The following is a 9,441-nucleotide window of genomic DNA, read 5'->3' as shown; positions in this document are numbered from 1 at the left end:
TATCTTCTAATTTTTAACCTTCTTTAGAGTCTTTCTTTCTCCAACTCTTGAAAATCTTCAAATAATTCTGTTACTATTTGAGTAAAAGGGAATTTTAATAATAAAAGCATAATTTAAAATGGATTGTTTTTATTAAAAATAATCCTCTAAATGGAGTGTAACCTTTAGAGACACCATATGTCACTCTGCACCTTGAAACCAGTCCTATTATTTCACTACCACAAAGGCAAGAGCTCACTGCTTTGGCTCAGCATGAAGGTGTCTCAGTTATCTGGACAATTACCGACGGCAAACTGGAACCAAGAACAGCGACTCGAATGAACATATATAAGGAGAAAGTGAACTTTATTAAAGAACATAGTGTCCCTTTTAAAATAACATTAAGGCCGGTGAGCTCATCCTTGTCCCTTCCTTGTTAGGAGAAGAAAAGAAAGCAGAGAGGTTCAGGAATTATTCCCAGACACGAGCACTGAAGATGATGCAGACAGAGGCTAGAGCTGGGTCTTCTTGCAAATACATATAATTTGGTGGAAACTAGTTTCCCGGGGGAAAATTGGCACATGAAAAAAAATCACTTTAAACTATGCTTGGGGGAAACTTAATACAACCATGAGCAAGCTCCCTTGATGCAACAGGCGTTAGGAAACACCTGAGTCCTTTAGGCGAGTGACAATAGAAAAGTGAAGTCACATACATTGACTTTCACAGGTTGTGATTTTGATAGGAAGAATAAATGAAGTTGTTAAATTAATTAAACAAGGAAGCCATTAGACCGAGGTGGCTGTAATGTCCTACCGTCCTATGTAAGCAGACCAAAATCTAAGCCTGCAAATGCCTCAAAGTTATGAAATTGAACCCTAGGGACAACCAATCACAGCCATGTAGGCTTTAAGCTACAGCCAATCAATAATTTTCCATGTCGAGAAATGCAGCCACTGTAAAGCCTTTGCGGATGGTTTTTACCATCAGTATATGAATTTCTTAATCACAGGGGGTGACCTGTTTAAAAGTATTTTGAAACTGTTTTTATTGTGGACATCTCGCTGACATCCTTCTCGGTAAATTGGCTGACCGGATATAGGATGTTAACAAAGGAAGGAATTTTATTGTTCTTTTATTATTCTTATCATTATGAAATTTAGAAATAACCAAGGGATATTGCTAAATAAAAACAAAGACACTTGCCTGCCCCGTCACAGAAATTGCTCTATTGGCTTATTATTTCCTTAATGAAATATTATTTATTTCATTAGAAATATATCAGATTCCATGAATGGCTTTCTATTTTACAGATATCCCTATAAATAAGGTACCTCCCAAGGGCTAGAAGTGTTTTAAAGTGGTTTGTCTTCATTTCTGCCATCATTATCATTCCTAATAGAGTCAGCGACGTGTACATACCTGACGCGGCCCCCGTGGCCACCAGGGGGCGCGCAGACCCTGTGGTTTGGGCTCCAGGGAGCGCTGCGCGTTGGTATCACCCGCCAGCACCTGAGGGTCTGAGAGGAGCCAGGAGGAGACAGAGGACGCGGGAGCTGTGGCCCCTCGCAGGCGCCCCGCGAAGGAGGAGAGTGAGGGGAGAGTGAGTGAGGACAGGCACAGAAGGAGCAGTAGATCTTCCGGGGGCTCCTGGAGGGATGGGCTCACGGGCTGGTGGCAGGGGAATAAGAATCAGGGAGGAGTGGTGAAAGGATTTATGGTAAATGGCAAAGACTATGACAATAACGGCCTGTACCAGTGCATCTCAGCAGCTGACAAAGGGTAGAGAATGATAAAAATAAAATTAAAAAAGCGTTATGTACCTTTAATATAATACTATATAAAAATAATATATGAATATGATAATATTCACATACGAGCTATATGGATGAGTCTATACTGGTGTGCGTGTTGGAATAAATAAGTACATCCTGGAGTTAACTGACCCTCAGTGGTCCCCGCCTGCACGGGGCTTTGCTCGTCGTCCAGAGGGAGGCGCGGGCTGGGGAGGAGGCGTCGGTGTCATCAGAGGCGCCTTTAGGACTTTGCCCTGATTAAGGAGCCAGGGTCGCTTGGGAGGCCCAGGCAGGTTACTTCTCTTAAAAAAGCTAGTTTGCTGTTTTAGTAAACAAGTGAATCCCTTCATAAATGGCGTTACTTGTTACAGAAATGTCTCCAAACAAACGAAAACATCTAACGAGGAATCAAAGGACCGTGGAGGGGTTGTGTGTGGGTAACGGGGTCGTCCCCGCGGAGCCCGCAGGTGCGGCCGGAGCCCTGGGAGGAGGCTTCCTCCGGGTCGAGGCCCGCACTTCACAAAGGCCCTCGGAAAGGAGGGCGGTGACCAGGGCATCGCGGGAGTATCCGACCTCATCATTGTTGCTGCTCCTGGATCCGCTCAGACGTGGAGGCGGGAACGCTCTGCGCGCTGGCTCGCCTGCCTGTCCTTTCCACGGAAATGGCTCGAGAGAAAACGTGGGAAAATGACAGAATTTCCCGTTTTTTAGGTATTACTATTGTAATTATTAAATTCATAATGAGTTGAATTATTAACAGTTGATTTAAGTACTTGTCATTAAATAATTTAAAAACATTATCCCTTGCTTAAACTGCATCTGAAGTAGATGCTCGCCAATTGTTAATACTTAAAGGAATAAGGGACATGGTCATCATTATCAAATAGGAACCGCGAGCTGCCCGCCCCCAGGCAGGTGGGGCTCCCAGCGCCGCGGAAGGGGACACGGTGACAACAGGGCCCCGGCTGCCCCGTTCTTACCAGGTAAAGCAGTGACAGTGACCCCAGAGGTGCAGCCCCGTGGCTCCCTGTCAGTTTAGAAAGGCTGTCAGGGGCCCCGGTCCCCTCCGGGGTGCGTTCCAGGGGTCCCACCTGCCCTCTAGCGTGTCCCCCACCAACTCCTGCTCCAACCTCTCCCTCCCTCCAGTTTCACGAGGGCGCCCTGGGGAGGGGGTGGGGCTCGCTGACAGGACCCCTTAGCCCGAGGGTCTTCCAGAGACCCTGGAGGGAGGGGCTTGTACAGTTGAGGGGCTCTAAACACCCCTATTATTACCCAGAGTCCAGGGAGAAAGTGATAAACCCACGGGGACCCCCCAGTGCTCAGCCCCAACCCCACCCCCTCCCTGAGGATTAAGATGCAGGTTCCAGGCCCCAGCCTAACAGGCCTCGTAGAGACACTCACTGATGCATTCCCTGCCACGACCCTCACCTCCCCGTGGGGTCCCACAGTGACTGGGGCTCCCGCTTCCCCAAAGCTCCCACCAAGGACTGGTGTTCCCCCCGCTCTGGAGGACTAGCTCCCCTGCAGGGCCAGGCCACTCCTGGAACCTGCTGTGCGGACCCCCTGTGCAGACCCCAGGGCAGGATGGACCAGAGCAGCAGCCCCAGGACAGGCCTTGCTAGTCAGCGCGGGGACGCGCTCCCAGCTCCCCGGACTCCGCAGCAAGGCTCTGGGAGAGTGGACTGGACTCACGTTGTTTTCTTTTTTCTGCTCTTTCCTTCCTCTTCCTGTGAGAAAGGGTCTAAAATGGGTCAGCTGTAATGTCAGCCAGTGGCGGTCAGATGCTTCTGCAGCTACTCAGAGGACTGCCCTGGAGAAAGTGCCTCTGAGTAACCAGATCTGTGTTCTGTGTCTCCTGTTCTGACTACCCAGCAAATGATGTGAAGGCGACGGCAGCCGTGGACGTTCTGCCAGATGAAGGGTGAAGCGGGATCCCAGTCAGAAGCAGGGGAGGTGCATCTGAGGGCAGGGGAGGCAGCTCCACCAGCAGGGAGGGGCGTTCAGGCAGGGACAGCTGCTCACCTGCCCATGATGGGGGAAGAAATCTACAGATCCCCAGGAGTCTCTAACATCACTCCTCTTCGAGCAGCTCCCTCCTCCCATATCTGCACTGGCTCCCTATTGCCTGCAGGAGCATGTTCTTCCTGGGCATCACCACGACCTGACATGTAACCTCCGGGATCCTCCTGACCCAGGCCATGCACTGTCATTCACATACACTCAATGTCTCCTGCCTTTCAGCCGCTGCTCCTGTCTTCTCCCCACAATTCCACCCACTCAGAGCCTCTCTCACAGTCCAAGGAGAGCAGTGCACTCCTCCTTCCATCTTCAGCAGCCCAGACTTGGTCTCCAGTTAGGGGACTGTTTTCAAGGAAGCTGCAAACAACCCAGGACTGGTCTTTGCAGGTGTTCTACTGATTTTCTTGAACTGTCTTAAAAGTGGAAGCAAAGTCCTGGGAAGGGGAGCAGAGATGAGGGGGCTTCTAGATGAAGCCCCGCCAAGAGGTTATCGGTGGACTGGCTCTCTCCCAGCTCTCTACCCCATCCTGTGGGGACAGTTAACACAAGAAAGAGTTTTCTTAATGTCCCAGCAACGTGGCCCAGCTGTGGCTGCTTTGTGTGTCCCTTGTCCTGGGAGCTTCTCTGTGGCTTCTCCACGCAGGTGAGGAACAGGGCAGAGGCAGCCAGGATGGAAGGGGCTCCCCTGCCCGCTGGGTCTCATCAGACAGGCGAACTGACACTGTCATTTCTAACCACATACAGTGTGGAAAGGACAATCACAAAGTCTAGGACATTGTAGGTATTCAATAAATGAGAGCTATTATCTGACAACACACACTCACGCACACAGTGAATTGTGCGCACACACATATACACTGCTCTTTCTCTCTCTGAAGCACGAGTCAAGCCCAGGGCAGGGGCCCAGCATGGAGTGTGTTGCATGAGCCCACTGCTGTCAGGGAGCTGGGGAGCTGGTGAAACGCAGCAGGACTCAGAGCTGTGTCCCCGGGAGGCCACCATGTGAGTGAGCCCCCTACCCAGCCGTCCTGCCCACCATGGGCTCTTTGGAGCTGGGCACTGGTAGGAAGGATGTGCGGAATCCTGTCTGCAGCCGGCACGGAGGGGTGACTCGGGGCTTCAAGAATTCAAACTGATGACAGAGGAGAATGACGGATACACACGACATCCTTATGCTGAGTAAGAGTACACACTGTGTGGTTTAATGTGAAGTTCTAGAACAGGCAAAATGTATCCATGAGGCAGAAAAATCAGAACAGTGGTTGTCCTTCCTGATTCGATGTGGGGACTGACTGGGAAGGGTCGAGAGGGGGCTTTGTGGACATAAGGCTGATGGTCTACAACTCGAAGGGGCTTGGGTTCCACAGGTACATGCACTTGTGAAAACATCACTTAAGAGATGTGCATTTGATAGGATACAATTTTTAGGAAAAATAAACTGTAATAATATTGAACTCTAGCACTACACACTCTGAATTATTCAGGGCACATGTTACTGATGTCTGTAACAGTCCTTGAAATGGATTAAAATTAAGACGGGTTGATGGGAGGAGTATGAACACATGGACAGATACACATAAAGCAAGTACATTCAAATGTTAATGGTAGAATCAACACTGTGGGAATATGGGGTTAAATAAAAAATTATTTCATATTTCCCTTGTGTTTTAAAATTTTCATAATTAAATGTTGGGAGAAAAACTGCACGAGCCCCTTCCACTTTTGCCGTTTTTGGAAGACGCCAAGCAAAGGGACATGAATGTTCAGGGTAACTGGATCTGCTCGGAGGAGAAGCCTGTGAGGAGCAGGAGCCACACAGTGAGGAACGGTTGCTCAGCATCTGTGGTTCCTCTAGGAATGCCAGAAACCTCTTGCCTTCAGAGTTCCCTGCCCCCAACTCCCTGGATGGGGGAGGCCTTCCTCAGTCAGAGGCCAGCCAGGGGGCCCAGGATTGCGGACACGACCCTACGAAGGACACACTGCTGTCTGGATGTGCCTGGTCAGGGAGATTATTCCACCACAGGGGGAGACAGCCTTTGCACTGGTGACACCTCGTGAATAATCCCTTAATGTGGACTCACATGCTTATTCTTCTGCTGTAGTGGAGAAGAAAATGCACCAAATACAGCTGTCAGTGGTGAGCACACCTTTCTCTCAGCCTCTTGCAGATCCAGAACTTCTGATGACGAGGCGCCCTAGGGCGCTGAGCTTTGCTCCAAAGATTGATCTACATTTTCCTCTCTGACTTGTGCTGCGTGCAGTGCGCCCTTGCTCTGATGCAGCTCTCTCAGTTGTCCATCCAGCCTCTGCCCATGTGAGCGCTGTTCCATCTGGGAAGGGAAAGCTCTGCTCTTTCTCAACACTGTAAAAGATCCTAGAAAGATGTGGTAACTACCCATTCCGGGGTTTCCTCTTCCTGCTCTGCTGTTCTGCCCAGGATTCTCTGCACAGTGCTCTCCTTCGCATCTACGCTTCCATTCCCCTTGTCAGCCAGAGTTCCCTAGGCTTTCTGGGATTTCCATAACAGTTTTCAGGGTCCCTGAGCTCACAGTATTGCTCGTCCTTGTGAAGTGCTTCCAGTTTTCTCTTCCCCCAGACCACGTGGATTTTGGCATTTCCTTCCCAAACCCCAAGGGCTCATCTTGTTGATCTCTCCTTCTTGACCTGCCCCCAGGGGAGGAAGGAGGATGCTGGCGGGAAGGTGAGGACTTGAGTCTGTGCTGAGACCCAGAGGAGGGGCGGGGCGGGCGGCCTCTTCAGCAGGTGGACTCTGAGGGGGTCGGGAAAGAAGAGGTAGCAGAAGAGCGAGAGCGGAGAGCTTCCCTCCCCACAGACTCCATGCAGCTTCGGGTCCTGACGACCTGGCGTCTATCCTGCCCGTGCTGCCGCCCGCCAATCCAGGCTGATGCTCAGGGTGCGTCTCAACGAGGCATCTGTGACGTCATGCGGCTCCCCACCGTCTTGACATCCTTGGGAATTCCTCCTCAGCCCCCGCCTGCCTCCCTCCTCCATCCCACTACCTGCCCTGTGCAGTCAGGAGGTGTCCCCAGTTCACTGGTGAATTCATTGGATCTGTCACGTCGCCAGCTGGAATGGGACAGGCCCTGAACCCAGGGATCCCAGGCAAGGGCGCTGAGACAGCAGGGTCGCAATCCCAGCAGGGACTGCTTGACTCTGGGCTGGTCGTGCCCTCCCCTCTCCCGTGGAGCCTCACCCCGCCCCTCCGAAGACCCGCCCCCTGCACGCGGACTGGGTGTCCATGGCGACGGGAAGGAAGCCGGTTCTGAATTCCCTACTCCCTTCATTAGTTCATCAATCCCTTTATTTTCCATAAGTGTATCAAACATTTCTCAGCTTGTCCTTCGTCAGCGTACATTACAGTATGGACTTTTGACCTTTATTTTGGCAGCAGATATTTTATTTAGTCAAATTTGGCGCCATGTTTATGAACAGAAACACAGATTTTTGCATTGTCTGGGGAAGTTTCAGCTGGATCTTTTTTGTGTCAAAGAAAGAGAGAAATTAATGAGAATACTTCCTTGAATAAATCCCTTTAAATTTATTGCCCATCATCGTGGAGATGAATTTACTTAGGAAAAAACTAAGAAATTCTGAGAATGAAGGAGGTGAGACAATAGAAATCAGAGTTCCAGCTCTTATGTCCTAGCTCCTATGATTGAACATTGTCTCCATGGATTGAATAAACAATGATACAAGGAGAATTGTAAAGCATGTTTTACCCTGAGAAATGAACTAAGTTCCCGAAAGCCTTTCCATCAAGGAATATACCTATAATAGGAAAAGTTCAAATAAATTAAAGAGATAGAAACATTAACAGTTTTCTTTCTGTGAGCATCACTCACCGGAAGTGGCCCAAATGAGACCCACCCAGCTCCTCCCCTCTGTGATCTGAAGTCATCTTGAACCAAAATGGGGAGTACTAATGTCCACACCCTGTAAGATGTAATGAAGTTGCTTTGGATCTGGGCTGCCTGAGTTTGAGACCCTGCCTGTTTTATCCCTCATCCAGGGGTCTAGGGTGTGTCTTCATTAAACGTCCTCTGTCTCCTTATCATCTGTATGTAGAAAGGATGGTAATGGGATCTGACTCACAGGGCTACTGTGAGATTAGTGAGGGGACCAAGTACAGCACTGAGAATAAGATCCACTGCTGTGTTATCTATTTAAGGACCTATTCCAATTTTGACAACAACCTTGAGGGGGAGGCCAGGTGCCTGAGGGTTGCTGTAAACATTCAATAAGATCACCTTTCAACCTTGTTCCCAACACAGACACAGATGAAATCAAGTTAATGTTGTCAATTTGCTGGGTTTTTTCAACCTGAGGGGTGACTCAAGGGCCACAGGGATTTATGAGTTTATTTTACATGAGAAAAAGAATGTCTTCAAGTAAATTACATCACCAGATAACCAGCCCCCAGCTGCCACTGACGCCCAGAAGTCAGATTGCCAGAGGGTTTATCTGCAGTGAAAGAAACACAGATTATCTCTTTGTTTCTCCAAAACTCCTCCTGCCAAATCCCTTAGCTCTGTAACACCCCCTGCTCTCTTCTCTCCTTGAGGTGGATTTAAGAGAACCTGCCTTTTTGTTTTGGCCAATTTGAATAAAGCTTTCTCCATCTCCAAGCACAGATGTCTCAGTGATTGGCTCACTGCTAATCGGGCACATGAGTTTGAGATTAAGAGATCTGGTATCAAGGGTAGGTTTTATAATCTCGATTTGCAAAATGAGAGCCCTCTCCTTCAACTCATTTCGCTACATTTCTTCTTTTCCGAAGTGCCATTTGCGATATTCATTCCTATTTGTCCATCTCCCTCTTGTTAGGGGTGAAGAGGCAAATGAAATAATTCAACCAGGCTACCACTGCAGGTGTGTGATATTAGACGGAGCGTGTCCAATGGGGAGCAGCACAGAGAGTGTGAACAAATCTTCACTGAGAGCAGAACGGTGCAGCGGAAGCGAGCTGGGCTCCCAACTCAGAAGAAGAAGACTCTTTCTGCGTGTTTACAAGTGCTCAATTCTCTACATAAAATCTAGCTGTTTCCACTTTTTGCCTACTACGAAAAATGCTACTTTGATGAGGGTTTTCTGTTTTTGTTTGGGGTTGTTTGTTTTGCTTTTGTTTTCATGTGCAGTGGGGAGGAAATGAGTGTGGAGGAGAATGTGGTGAAACTGGAACCCTTCTCCATTTCCGGTGGGAATGCAAAACTGTGCAGCCTCGGTGGAAAGCAGTCTGGCAGCTCCTCAATAAGTTAAGTATAGCATTGCCATAAGACCCAGCAGTTCCACTTCTATGTATATACCTAAAGAATTGAAAACAGGTGTTCAAACAAAAATATGGGCTTGAATATTCACAGCAGTGTTATTCACAACAGCCAAAAGGAGAAAACCACCAAATGTGCATCAACTGATAAAGGGATAAACACAAGTGGTACACCCATTCAGTAAAATATTATTCAGGCAATAAAAAGCAATAGATTATAGATGCATGCTATGACGTGGATGAACCTTGAAAACATCAAGCTAAAGGAAAGAAGCCAGAGACAAAAGTTCATGTATTCTATGATTCCATATATATGAAGTATCCAGAACAAGCAAATCCAGAGACAGAAAGTAGATTATTGAT

This window comes from Equus caballus, chromosome 27, assembly GCF_041296265.1.
Source record: "Equus caballus isolate H_3958 breed thoroughbred chromosome 27, TB-T2T, whole genome shotgun sequence".
In the NCBI taxonomy this organism is placed as follows: domain Eukaryota; kingdom Metazoa; phylum Chordata; class Mammalia; order Perissodactyla; family Equidae; genus Equus; species Equus caballus.
The sequence above is the reverse complement of the archived record's forward strand: the minus strand, read 5'-3'. Positions refer to the sequence as shown.